The 14,115-nt window shown below is 38.9% G+C and overlaps 1 pseudogene; it reads left to right on the forward strand.

The window, feature by feature from the left end:
• The first annotated feature begins 12,960 nt into the window (after positions 1–12,960).
• On the forward strand, positions 12,961–13,079 carry LOC118604781 (annotated as a pseudogene).
• Positions 13,080–14,115: the final 1,036 nt, after the last annotated feature.

Below are 14,115 nucleotides of genomic sequence, written 5' to 3' on the forward strand. Positions count from 1 at the left end.
TGGCCATTGGATCAGGCCGTGGTCTCACTGCACGTGACAAACCCCTAGCCACTCAGTGGCAACGTAGCTTGATCAAAGCTAGTGCAGAAACATCTTTCATTCCCTGCCTTAACACAGTCTAGGTCTCGGTGTTTAAGTATTCCATGCCAGGTATTTACGGCTTTCCTCTTTTTCATTTAAATGGTTACAGAAAGGTTATGATACTGGTAGGAATGTATTATTTACTGAGAAGATTGCACATGCATTGGGCTAGGATGAAAATACCTCTAAAATAGCCCATTTATGGTCCCACTTAGACCACTGTAAAAAGCGGTTGCATGAAAGCACCCAAATCAAGATCCCAAACCACACAAATCAATACCTGAAGAAAAGTCACCCCCCCAAATGCAAATAATATTGAAGTGGATCGCACTAGGAAAAAAAAAATGTGCTAAATCAACAGAACTTAGAGCTAAAATGCATGTTCTGACCTTGAGATTCATTTTAATCTGTAGAAGGAAACAGTCATCCCTGAGCAAAAGGGGGGAAAAAAAGAAAAAAGAAAAAAGAAGCAAGAGGCATTTGTGTCTAGAGCAGCTGTCTTAGTAAAGAACTTAAAAAAAAATCTGCCATTGTTTTGGAATGAATTGTCTATTATCTACATGTTCAAAGAAAATTAAAGTCACAGAAAATAAACGTCCAGAGAAATTCAAACTTAAGATAGCAATTTTTTAAATCTACAAGCACTGTCATTTTATACTTTTACTAATTTTCTTAACCAGCTTTACCTCCAAATAATCTGTTTAGGTCCATAAGACACACACATCCTTTCATTAGACAACTATTTAATCGACATCTGTCTGCTAGATGCCGAACCTATTCACTGATTTTTCAAGCGGAGTTTGCGTACTCCCACACCCATACCTACGTAGATGGACATCAGATCACAGGCCAGGCTGTCTAGCTCTTACAATTTAGAGCTGCGCCCTCACCTGTAGGGAATGCACACATTTTCAGCTCTGAGAGGCAGCCATGGTCCTGTGTGTGGTCAAGATGTTCCGTGACAGCATCGAACTGACCAGCCTACTTTGAAGCCACGAGGTTTAAGGACTGTAACGTTTAATGGAGTTGAATGGAGAGACTGTATGATTCCTTTGGAAGTTTCCTTGGCATCCACATTTTTTCAAGACTGGAATAATGTTGAAATTAATTTAATCATTCCATGAATGCCAAAAGGACAATAATCACTATCCCCTTTCATTTTACTTTGTATTAATGTTTTTCTTTTCAAAGCACTTGTTTTAGTAATTACTTTTTTTTAATCCATCCCACTGCCTCCTGCTGCCCCACCCCCACCCCGGCCTCCACCAGTTTGTTCCATCTCTGGGTCTATTTCTGGGGATGTTTTCTATTTGTTTTTGTTTTTTAGATGACACAAAGAAGTGAAATCATATGCTATTTGCCTGTCTGATTGGCTTATTTCATTTAGCACCATGTTGTCGTACATGACAAGATTTCATTCCTTTTTATGACTAATATTATTTTGTGTATGTATATATGTGTGTATCACGTCTTGTTTCCTGAAAACATTTTTATTATTAATTTCTCAAAACAGAATCACTTAGCCCAAATGTAGCTCACAGAATTGTAATGGAATATGAAATCACACTATGGCATCCGCACCTTACAAGTAACATCATCAAAGAAATCAAGGCTAGATTTCTGTGTTCAGTTTCTCAAAGCTGGAACGTGGTGTATAAACCAGGTTTATCCTTACTCCAAAGTCCATGTTCTTTCTTCTACATCATGTGTATTTATTTTATTTTTTGTGTATAAATTATATGCCTTGCCATAAACTAGGTTTTAGAAAATAAATATATCTAATGCATTTTAGAAATAAATATGCTTAAAGAAAATTGTCTGCTGGAAAGAACATACAGTTCTGAGGTAGAATGACCCTTATTGGAACATGCATTAAAGTTTGCACGTTCTAGCAAAAAAAAACAAAAAAAAAAACAGAAAGGCAATTATGTTCAATATCGGATAACTAAACCATAAACTCTATAGGTAGAAATTTACTTTTTAAAATCTCAGATTGCTTTTCCTCTGCCACATGGTATGTTTGTAGAACATGGATTTCAGCAATGATGGGTTACTCAGAAATTTAAATAATCTTAAGAAAGCAAAACCCGGCATAAAACATTCATAGGAAAAGCAAAGGGAATAAAGAACTGCTTCCCAGAATATTTTCTGTTTGGGATAATTCATACTGTCTTTCAGACTGGCACTGAGAAAAACTGAAAAGAAGATATTGTGATAAAATAAGCACGGAAAGGAAATAGGATGACTGTTTTTTTTGTTTGTTTGTTTTGTTTTTTTATCTGTGCTCTGCTACTAACCAGTTAGTTGCCTAAGCTTAGGTGTGACAAGTCACCTCGAACTTCTGTTACTTTACCTCTGCAAAATTAAGGGCTTGGTCTCAGATTTCTCTTTGACTCTGATGTTCTATTAGATTGTGAATCATTAAAAAAGATCTCCAAAGTTGTCCATCATAATTTTAATGTAGAAATTATTCTTTCTCTGGCAGAAGGGAAATTCTACTGACTCTACAAATCACGTATGTACCCTGAACCTCAATTTAATTGTCCAACAGTCAATCAGGACAGGAAAGCTATCAGATTCTATCAGAAGTTTAAAATACCAAATTTAAAAGAGAGAGTGTATATGCATGAATGTGTTTGGTGAGTGTGTGTGTGTGTCCAGGCAAGGTCACACTGTTGACCTCCTGGAAGCAGCAAAGGTCCCATCCGCGGAGCCTGCTGTGACAGCATCTGGAAATTCCTCACTTGGGTCATTGGGGAGACATTCTCTGTTTGCTTTGCTTTGTTTTATACCCATGTGGTGCTTGGCATATCAATAATATATTTCAATCTCATCACAAAACCCTTTAATGATTTACTTTTCAAACCTCTCAGGCCCATCTAGCCACAGGAAAACCCATTCCTTTTGTTACACTCCACTCCTTTTGAAAGGATGACAGTCATAACACAGACAGAAGAAAAAGCACTTGGTGAAATCTCATGTTGCTCCTTGCTGCTTACCCACAGTAGCCACGGCTGGGTTTTCGACGTCTGGAGAGAATGTGGGGAAGGCCACTGACTTCCTGTAATAACTTTTACTATAAGTGACACGTGTCAAAACACAAGGAGTTTTTACATGATTGGCAGTATTCATAGAAAAATTTTCTACGAAACTGAATATTGAAATAACTAGTTCTGGGACACCTTGGTGCATTACTGTCTAAACATTTTATAGACCTTTTTGTGTATTTCATGTTCTCCTACGGAGATGACACAAAAAGCCTATTTAGTTCTACACCATTGTTAGAAATCCTCTGAATTTAGATCGAGTGTGTGACTAATGTTTTGTCCTGCTCAACTTACTGCTTTGTGGGCGCAGCAGTCATTCAGCCGATCAAGACAACTCTCAATGAATGACACCACTCATCCCTACAGAACCGCTAGCGTCTTCATCTCATTCTTTCTCCTCACCCACTGGCTATACTCAATTTCCGCATCTGTCTATTCTCCTAACATTTCCCAAAGCAATTCATTCACTCTGCTCCACAGCAATCATCATTTCCAGGGCACTATCCTGTGTAGCCCAGGTCACTACATATGCTCCTACACTCTCTTACATAGCTTTTCCCCTCCACAACTGAGACATAGTAATCTTATTTAAATACGAATCTCATGGTGTCACTTCCATCCTTGAACCCTTCGAAGATTCTCTTTGTTCATATAGATGCTGAATAAATAAAGCTTATTGTGAGGATGACTTGAATGGAATAGCCCGAGCTCTAGCAAAGGTGGCAGTGTACAGAACAAAACATTAATAAATAGATTCATATAAATTAAATAAGGTAAGGTAAATGGGTCAAAGGAAAGAAACTGTTAATAATGCTTATGTACATGTTGATCAATAAACATGATTTTATTTGTTATGGGAACCTTTCAGTATATGTTTAATTACTGTAATCTTGCAGATGAAGAAACTGAGGCACAGAAAGACTAAATGTCTTGCTTACACAGAGTTACATGGGTAATAAATGCAAGGACAAAGTGTCTGACTAGTTCCAATATTTTTTACTCTGTGCTCACCCCATGCAATAGGAGTCAGTCTTTAATGCCTTTATCCTTTCTTATGGCGAACTTCCTCTCCATGGTGAGAATTACCTCCTCATTTCTGGAGTGCCTTCCTGCTCTATAAAATCCATCTCTCAAGTTTTTTTTAAAAAAAAAGGAGTTGATATCAGTCTTCACTTGCCTATACGTGGCTATCTCACCAAGTCATCTCCCATTCATTCCTCAATCATCTGTAATAAAACTTTTCCCCATCCGTCAACACAAACAATTCCTACTAAAGTTTCCAATGACTTCCAAGTCACAGAATCAGATGGCCTTCTTCTGTCATAACTTCCCTGTAGCAAATCATACCTTTGACCACTTCCGTTATGTAAAACACTATCTTACCCCCTGATTTTCTTTCTTCTATCTTCACCATAGCTTTTAATTTCTGAGACTATTCAGATGATTATTATTTCTTTCTCTTTCTCTCTCTCTCTCTGCATGTGTGTGTCTACAATATATTTAATATACTCTTGCATAGTCCTAGGAATCTATGAGTCATTCTTGATACATCCCTTTCCCCCCTCTATCTCCATATCCATTTCATTACATGGTCCTGCGGGTAATTGAATTTCTAAATATCTTTATAATCCATTGATTTATTTCCACTTCATCAACTGTATAGTAGTAATTACTTATTAGAGAGTATGACAGCATTAAAAAGAATACTACTTTTATATATTATTTTGGTCCCTAGACAGGAGAAAGGCCGTTCTGGACCAGATCTGTGGTAATCCCAGGCTGGTGGCTTTAAAATGCTCCTCAGCAGATTCCTCTCAATAAAATTCCCCCAGCGACACATTACCAAACCAGTTTCCTACAGACGATCTGCTGAACTGTCTCTCCGAACTCTGAGCACAGTTAAGAAACAAAGCGACATAGATGCCCTGTGAACAGAAGCCTGGAGAAAGTCAGAGAAGCTCTCTCTGTAGCATGAGCCCAGTCCTAGCAATTCTGCTGAATGCAGGTTCTCTGGGCGTGATTAGCACCCCCATATACAGGAGGAAATGCTAACGTAAGAAAAAGGCGACGACGAGAGAGGGGCAGACTTCCGGAATGGCGATGTCGCCAGCATTCGACTCCATGTTATTTATGGGACATACCCTTTCGATTCCATACTTTAAGCTAAAAAACGGAAAAAAAGATATACCATGCAAATAGCAACCATAAGAGCGCTGAAATTATATATTAATATGTACTGATTTACAAATACCAAATTTTAAAAGTGAAAATATCACTAGATACATAAAGAAAAACTTTATTATAAAAAAAAACAAGCGGTCACTCCATCATGAAGATATAATAAATATTAACATATATGCACCTAACAACAGAGCCTCAAAGTACATAAAGCAAAAAAAAAAAAAATTTAAGAGAAAATAAACTATTCAACAATAATAGTTGGAAACATCAATAAACAATTCAAATGATGGCTAGAACAACCAGGCAGAAGATCAACAATAGTATACAAGGCCTGAACAACAACATAAAACAAATAGACCTAACGGACTTACTAGAACAGTTTACAACAGCAGAACACACATTCTTTTCAAGTGCATATGGAATATTCTCCAGGATAGACATATGCTAGGTCATAAAACAAACCTTAACAAATTTAAATGATACGAAGTATGTCGTCTGACAAATAGAATTAAATTAGAAATCAATAACAGACGGAAATTAGGAAATTTATAAAATGTAGAAATTAAACTCATAAATAACTAACATGTCAAAGAAGTCACAAGAGAAATATAAAATGCTTTGAGATGAATGAAAAAATATAACATACTATAATGTATACATTTAAAACATAGCTTAGAAGAAAATGTATAGTTATATATGCTTATATTAAAAAAAAGAAGAATCTCGAATCAATAAGTGAATCTCCCACTTAAGTACCTAGAAAAAGAAAACTAAACCCAAGGTAATCAGAACAAAGGAAATAATAAAGATTAGGGAAGGAATAAATGAAATAAAGAAAAATAGTAAAGAGAATCAAGAAAGTCAAAAATTTGTTCTTTAATATCAACGAGATTGACAAAACTTTAGACTGACCAAGTAAAAAAGAGAGAAGACTCAAAATACCAAAATCATAAAATGTAATCGAAATATGGCACCTCTGGATGTGAGAGCAGATAGTGCTCAAAGATCCAGGCAGGCAGAGAATCTGAGCAGTGTGAGGACCTCAGCCATGAGGGTGGGGTGCAGGAAAGAGCCCTGGCAATCTGAAAATCGACTTGTGGCAATTCCATCGGATTGGCATGGGAAACCAAGGCGAGGTTTGATACATGGAAGCTAAGAAAGGAGTCCCCGTCTCGTACTTGGGAAAAAGGAAGAGAAAGGAAAGAACCTAGTAGTCAGGAATAATTCACACATTCTGAGCCAGACAAGTCACAAAGGGGACATGATGATACGATTTCAAATATTAATCCAGAATTTCTTTAATCGCTAATGTAAAGGTTAGGATTTCTAAAAACTTCTGCAACTGACATTTGAGTGGCTTGTGCCATTAGGAAAAAACCATGTTTGAATGCTGGAAGCACATAATGCTAAACTTGTAACCCAAAATCTATCTCTATTTCTCTCTCATTTTTCTTCCACTTTAAGGTTATTTCAATGTAATTAAATAAAGGACAGAACCACATATGAATAATTTTTGCAAACAGAAATTTATATATTTGTTTCTAACTATATATAATTTAATTTTCTTCCAGACAGAGGAATCTCTCGTTCTCCCAGCTTCGAACAGTTAGTTTTCTCTAGAGCTCCGAAAGGGTGAAGAATTTAAAAAGTCATAGTTTGAAGTATAATATTTTTATCCAGAATACTATGTTACAATCTGTCTCAGGGCCGATGATCCTCAAGCAGAGCTGAATCCCAGATCAGCCAGGGAGTTTGTTTTGGTTTTAATGTAGACTCCCTCCCACCTCCTAATGAAAGCAAGCATTTTTTGAGTTCTTTCTATGTACCAGGCAAATATAAGTGTTATTTCTATGCTACAGATTGGAAAACACAGGCAAGAAAACTAAATAACTTCACGAAGTTACCTAGCTAGTAATGGAGGAGCTGGACTCCACGCCAAGGCAGTGCGGCTCCAGAGCTGGGCACCGAACCGGCACATCCGTCAATATTTCAGGGAAGGCGCCCAGAATGTTGTATGTTTTAAAAGTCCTAGAGAACACTCACGCCCACCTGGGCTTGGGAACCACTGTGCTGGCACATTTCTGTTTGAAAGTGCACTTACAAACAGACTGTGGTTCTCGTAACATCTGTGCTGATATTGCATTAAGTGTTAGGCATTTAGGGAGACGGCTGTTCGTGCTTCTGCTTTGTTTTAGAAAGTTTCTATGTAGCTTAGTAAGCATATTACCCTAATAACATTAAAGACATCAATGTGTCAGAAATATACCTCACTTTAATAATAATAATAGATTATTAATAGTACTAATAATTATGGCTAAGCCTCAGCGTTCCATTCATTCTAAGATATTGGGCTGAGTATTTTTTATTCAGTTTCTAATTTTTGAAACACTGTCACCATTTTAAAGATGACAAAACTGAGGCTGTGGAAAGGTTCAAGGGGCAAAGTCTAGATCTGAATTCACCTAGATTGATTTCAAAGTGTTTGTTACTTCCATTACACCTATGGGCATCTTCTTCATATCCTGAGTTTCTAAGAAGCAGCATCTTAGAAGTATGCACCTGTGCCCATCTTAAATTACCCCCTTCTTTGCATGGTTCTTTCTATGATTAAAGCCAGTTAAAGTTTTATTTGGGGACTGTAATTTCCTTCTGAGTCCTACACTTTCTAGAAAAGATAAGTGAAAAGAATTCTGTTCTTTATAAAGTGTTTGGAGTAGTAAAGAGAGGTTTGACACAATCGGACTGTGGAAGAAAACCGAGAAGAGATCGGGAGAATGTGAACTCGAGGAGCTGAACAGAATGGTAGCAATGTTGTGTGATAAAATACTGATACAGCTTCTGCATTTTAAACAATCGGCATACATTACTGTAGCAAATAAAAATAAGGGAAGACACCTCTCTCAGTAAATAGAAATATATGCACATTTAAATGTAAACGTCACCTGAATACACCCGAGATTTCTAGTCCCCCCTCAATCACGAACACACATAGGCTGACCTTAGACAACTCATTTCATTTCTCTGGATCTGAGACATTGGAAAATATATTAATGCACTACTAATATATCCCATGTCCCTTCTTCCCAAGTTCAAATAAAAATAAGTCACCTATATTTAAATTAAAGGTAACAAACGAGGGTAGAAAAGGGATATACCAAGTTCCCAAGAATCTGAAATCCCAGAAACTCAAATAAGTCCCATAGTGATGTGGAGAGTTGCCTAAGTGTGCAGAAGCCCAGAAAGACTGCCTTGACTCATGCTCCAAAAGGCTGTAGGAGACAACCTTCCTTTCATTTCTTTCTTTTGACCAGAAGATAAATGCTAAGATTTTCTCTGGTAGACTTCTTATGGCTCTTGATGAGATTTTTGACATCAGGGAAGAATTAAAGAAACTCCTAAGATTCCCCTCCTAGATGTTGCACAACAAAAACTCTTACATCTTACTGAGAGAGTGTAACTTGGTACAACCTCTTTGGAATAGTCTTATCCCCTGAGACTAAAAGTATGCATAGCATGCGGCCCATACGTGTGTCCTGTCAATGTTCTATGTTTTGATCTGGGTGCTGTTTACACAGTTGTGCTCGATTTGAAAATATATTGAGGTTATACTTAAATTGGAACATGTTTCCATATATTTATTAGACCTCATAAAACTTTTTTTAAAAAATCCTCTCCTACTCTAAGTTTGCCCAATGTAAATGAATGGCCAGTGAGCCTGAGCTGATAATGATGGTCAAATGCATCATCTCATAGGATCACAGTGACCTTATCTTATGGATTGAACTATTTCTTCCCCAAACTGCTGAAGTCCTAACCCCAGCACTTGCGAATGAGGATCTTATTTGGAAATTGGGTGTTTGCAAAGATAATCAAATTAAAATGATGTCATGCAGTATCTATCATTCTGTCTGACCGAGCTCACTTAGCATAATACGCTCAAGGTCCATCCACATTGTCCCAAATGGCAGGATCTCCTTCACGTTATTTAAATAACATTCTGGTGGGTGTGTGTATCACTTTTTCTTTATCAGTTCATCCACTAACAGGCACGTAGGTTGTTCTCGTATGTTGGGTATTGTGAATAATACTACGATAAACATGAGAGCACAGATATCTTTCAATATTCCGTTTTCATTTTCTTGGGATATATACACGGGAGTATAGTATTACTTATATGCAGAATCTAAAGAGCCAAACTTGTAAAAACAGAGTACAAAGGTGGTTGCTGGGGGCTAGGAAGTGGAGGAGTTGGGGAGATACTGTTTAAGGGTACAAACTTGAAACCAATAGATAAATAAGCCTTGGAGAACTAATGCACAACATATTGATTAGAGTCAACAAGATTGTATTATAAACTTTACAGTTGCTGAGAGGCTAGATTTTAATTCTTCTTATTACAAAAAAGAAATAATAATTATGTGACATGATAGAGATGTCAGCTAATGCTAAGCTATGGTGGTAATCATATAACAATATAATAATACATCAAATCGGTATACTTCATACCTTAAACTTACATAATGTTGTATGTCAGTTGTATCTCGATTAAAAAAAAAAATAAGGTCACACCGAGTTAGGGTAGACCCTCGCCCGACATGACTGGCGTCGCTATAAAAAACAGAAGAGACACACGAAGGAAGACGCAATAGGGGCCGGGCTGGAGTGGCACGTCTAGAAGCTGAGGCACGCCAAGGCTTGCGGGCAGTAGCTGAAGCTAAGAGAAAGATACGGAACGGTTTCTCTCCTAGAGCCTTCAGACAGAATGGCTACGCCAGCGCCTGGATATTGGACCTCTGGTCTCCAACCGTGAGAGAATACACTTTTGTTGTTTTAAGCCGACCAGTTTGTGATAATTTGCTAGAGCTGCCCTAGGAAACGAATACGCCCTACAAGGCAGGTGTTGCTATCGAGTAAGGCAACTAAGGATCGACGAGGTTATGCAACCTGGCCAGGAGTGTACAGAGAACGCTGAGTCCATACGCTGCCCCAGGCCTGACTTTAAACCAAGGGCTGGTGACCGCATCGCCAAGCCAGCTCCCAGTAACTTCCCCATTATAACCATCCTCCTGTACTGTGTTTGCTGCTGGGAGTCTGTTGCCTCTGACCTAGCTGTGAACCAATTGTTGGTCATTTAAAACATTTAATGGTACCAAGTCCTCTCAGAAGGCAAGCAAACCTATTTTTTGCCACTCATAATATTCCTCTATCATATAGTGATCAATCAAAGAGAACTACCCTCCCCAAGGAACTTCAGACCAGACCAAGCCAACTCCGCTTCTAGCTGCTGTAACATGGGACAAAGGTGATACTCTACGCCCGCCTCATGTCCCTGGACACAGTGAAGAATTCTTAAATGGGTACACACCCCAAGGCCCGTCAAGGCCCATCAACACCAGCAAAATTTCCAAAACCTTCATTTGATCTCTCAGAAACGTCCTCTTTCCCGCTAGACTTACAGGAGGGAAGATAAGGCTCCAGAGTGAGAAAGAACTGCCAACATTAGGAAGTGAGGGCTCCGGCCACCACATGCAGCTAAGCGTCAAATCTAATCATGGTTGAAGCCAGACTTTCGGTGGAACTTTTAACTTATAAAAGACAAGAAATTAACTTTTGTCTCAGCACCATTTCTAATGGATTTTCCACCTGTAGCAACAAAGAGAATCTAACCTAACACAACTTTCTCTTCAACGATCTCCATAAATACTATATCTATTTTAGGAGGTGTCTCCTTCTGCCAGTTACTCCCACCTGTGATATCAGGAAAAGCTCTAGGATATTGAGAAATAAGATGGAGCTCCACAAGCTTTGCCTCTGATATTCTCTCCCAAGCTGAAGGACAATAAAAGTTGAGGTGACCACACGGTTCGCTGGGCGTGTGTCCTTCTGTGTTCTAGGTGAGTCTTTTTCCAGCTAAAGCCCTTTCGTCTCTTCCCTTAGCTTTTCCCAGAGACTAATTAGAAACATGGCAATGAAAGACCGCCCTTACCTGCCAAAAGTTTAGTGGTCCAGAGGGGTAGGGGATGATGGTAGGGAACAGAATCCATCTGGCTGTTGACAGCATGTCAGGCAGGAGAGTAAAGCATGGAGATCCACGCGTAAGAAAGAAAAAAAGACCTTTAACAAATCTCAGATTCAGAAACATACACTAAGCATCTCTTCCTTAGCGCTCAGAAGCAGCCTGAGACCTCTTAAGTTTTCCTTAAGTTTGGAAGCTTTATCATTGGCAGAGGCAGTAAATAAATTCTCCTACATGCTGCCATTAAGGAGTTAAGCAACACCCTGGCAGCTTTTTTTTTTCTTTCTCTTTGGTATTAAGATAATAAAAGGCCCCCATTTTAAAACTAATTTACCCTCTAAAAAATTAAAGCATTTTTACCACTGTTTGCTTTTCCAGTTTCTTTAATTTGGGTAATTGCTTAGTCAACTTTCAAAAATATATATTCTGTCTTAAAAAAACAGCCAAATATGACGGATCACCTTCATTTTCATTTCAGATTTGGCATGCTGGACCCAGATTGTGTATTCTTTCCATGGCGCCACACCAGCGTCGGATACTTAATTAATTTCCTTTCGTTTGTGCAGGCTTGCACTTAAAGAGACAGTGTCCCATTTTGACGGCTTGCTTTTGGCTGAAGTTCAAAAGTATCACTTCTTAAATCTTTTTTTTTTTCCTTCAAAACTTCCCAGAGTGCTATATAGAAAAATAAAATAAAATAAAAACACCCTGGTGTTTTTCTCTACCCGTACCCTCCTCTTCGGCACTATTCCCTCCACTCATATTTATTCATTTAAACCAATCCTTTCTCTCTCTCTCTCTCTCTCTCTCTCTCTCTCTCTCTCTCTCTCTCTCTCTCTCTGCGTGTGTGTGTGTGTGTGTGTGTGTGTGTGAGAGAGAGAGAGAGAGAGAGAGAGAGAGAGAGAGAGAGAGAGAATGAGAATGAATATGGAAGGAATCACAAGATGCGTGCACCTTGTTTCCCTCTAACTGGCATTTGCTTTCAAAGCTGGGGTGGGGAGGGGGTGGGGTTCCCCTTGATGATTATGCTGACTGGTCAGAACCATTGGGAATAACTGAAGACTTCTTAAACACTAAGACAGTGACTTCTCACTGCAAATGAAGACCTGCGACCTTCTCATCAGATATTCCACATCATCCTTAGGCTAAAACGAAACGTTCTTAAAGACAGATGATAACTAGGTGTCTCTGGGAGTCAGTGCATATCCAGTTTGATGTTCGACAGGACGTGAGAGAGCCGAGTGTTTGCAATACAGAGATAGAGACTGATAATACCAGAGAACATGCTTGTATCATGCCAGTCTTTTTTCTATTGGAAAGTCCTTAATCAGTGGCACGCCAAGTCATTTGAGAACGAAATGTCCCGGGTCGTGCGTACCGTGCACCACGGTACGAATAATGCTATGAACACAAGTACACAGATATCTGTTCAAGCCTCTGTTAGCGACTCTTCCGGGTGCATTCCCAGAAGTGGAATGGCTGAATCATATAATTCTAAGCATAATTTTGGGGGGAACTGCTATGCTGTTTTCCGCAGCACCTGCATCAGTGTATATTCCCATCAGCAGTGCACATCCTCATCAGCATTTAACTGGCTCGTTCTCTGGACCATTTTTCTTATATCAGAGCATTAAAGTCTACAGCCATGGTACCCTGAACAAGCCCGATCCCGTCTGATCTCGGAAGCTAAGTAGGGTCAGACCTGGTTAACACTTGGATGGGAGACCACCTAGGAAGACCAGGTGCTGTAGGTGTAAAAAGTTAAAAAAAAAAAAATAAGGGATTGTAAGCTGACAAGGTCCTTGTAATCTGTGAGGTCAACCAAGGTTCCCTCACAAAAAAAAAAAAAAAAAAAAAAACAGAAAAGAAGAACATTACTCTGCTGCCAAGTAGTTTGCTAACCCTTCTAGCAACTGCATCTTTTATTATGTTTGAAAGGTTTTCTCAACACTAACAAGACAAGACTTCTCAACTGATTCTTCTTTCTTAGGCTGAACTGGAAGGGAGGTGAAGAAGACAGGAAGCTTGTGAATCTAACCTTCTGGCCACTCAGCCTGATGCAGCCTTCCATGGTCGGAGAGTAGCGGTTCGGGCTTTCATATGCCTGGTGAAAGTAATCCTCAACTCTAATCCGGCTGTCAGTGGGCAGGAATCTACGCTAAAATCATTTGTACAGCAAAAAGAAGTGATCGAACCTGGAAGGAATGCTGAAGTGAAGCAAGTCCTTGCTGGTGGCCATGACACAGCACTCCCGACCACCACCTCATCATTCATCGGTATCGCCTCTGGCCCCGGACAGTGAGGAACCCACACCTAATATTTTATGATGCCCCTTGGCACTGGCTTTACTGTCTCATCCATATATTTCATTATGTGTGTGTGTACATACATATGCATATATACACATACACGTTTAACATAAACACTGTATTTTGGGTTTGTTACATTTTTGTTATGTTGTTGTGCATAAAAAGCATTAAATGTTTATACATATAAATTACATAGAATAGTATACGAGTATGTATATGTATATAAGATGACAGCTGTTACAGAAGTACGCCACTTGCAAAAGTAGAGAACAAGCGAACTCCACTTCGCCTCCTTGCGTGCAGATGTCACCGTGTCTTTGTGATCTTCAGAATTCTCTACTTCTTGCTCTACCTGTAGGTTCCTGTATGAACTCTATTTTCCACTGGTGCTCCCATCTTCATGTTGTGAGATGGATTTGTATCCATTCATTTTCGGCCTCCGGTCCAAGATACAGCTCCCATGGTGAAGTGTGCCTATCTA

This window comes from Rousettus aegyptiacus, unplaced genomic scaffold, assembly GCF_014176215.1.
Source record: "Rousettus aegyptiacus isolate mRouAeg1 unplaced genomic scaffold, mRouAeg1.p scaffold_m13_p_6, whole genome shotgun sequence".
In the NCBI taxonomy this organism is placed as follows: domain Eukaryota; kingdom Metazoa; phylum Chordata; class Mammalia; order Chiroptera; family Pteropodidae; genus Rousettus; species Rousettus aegyptiacus.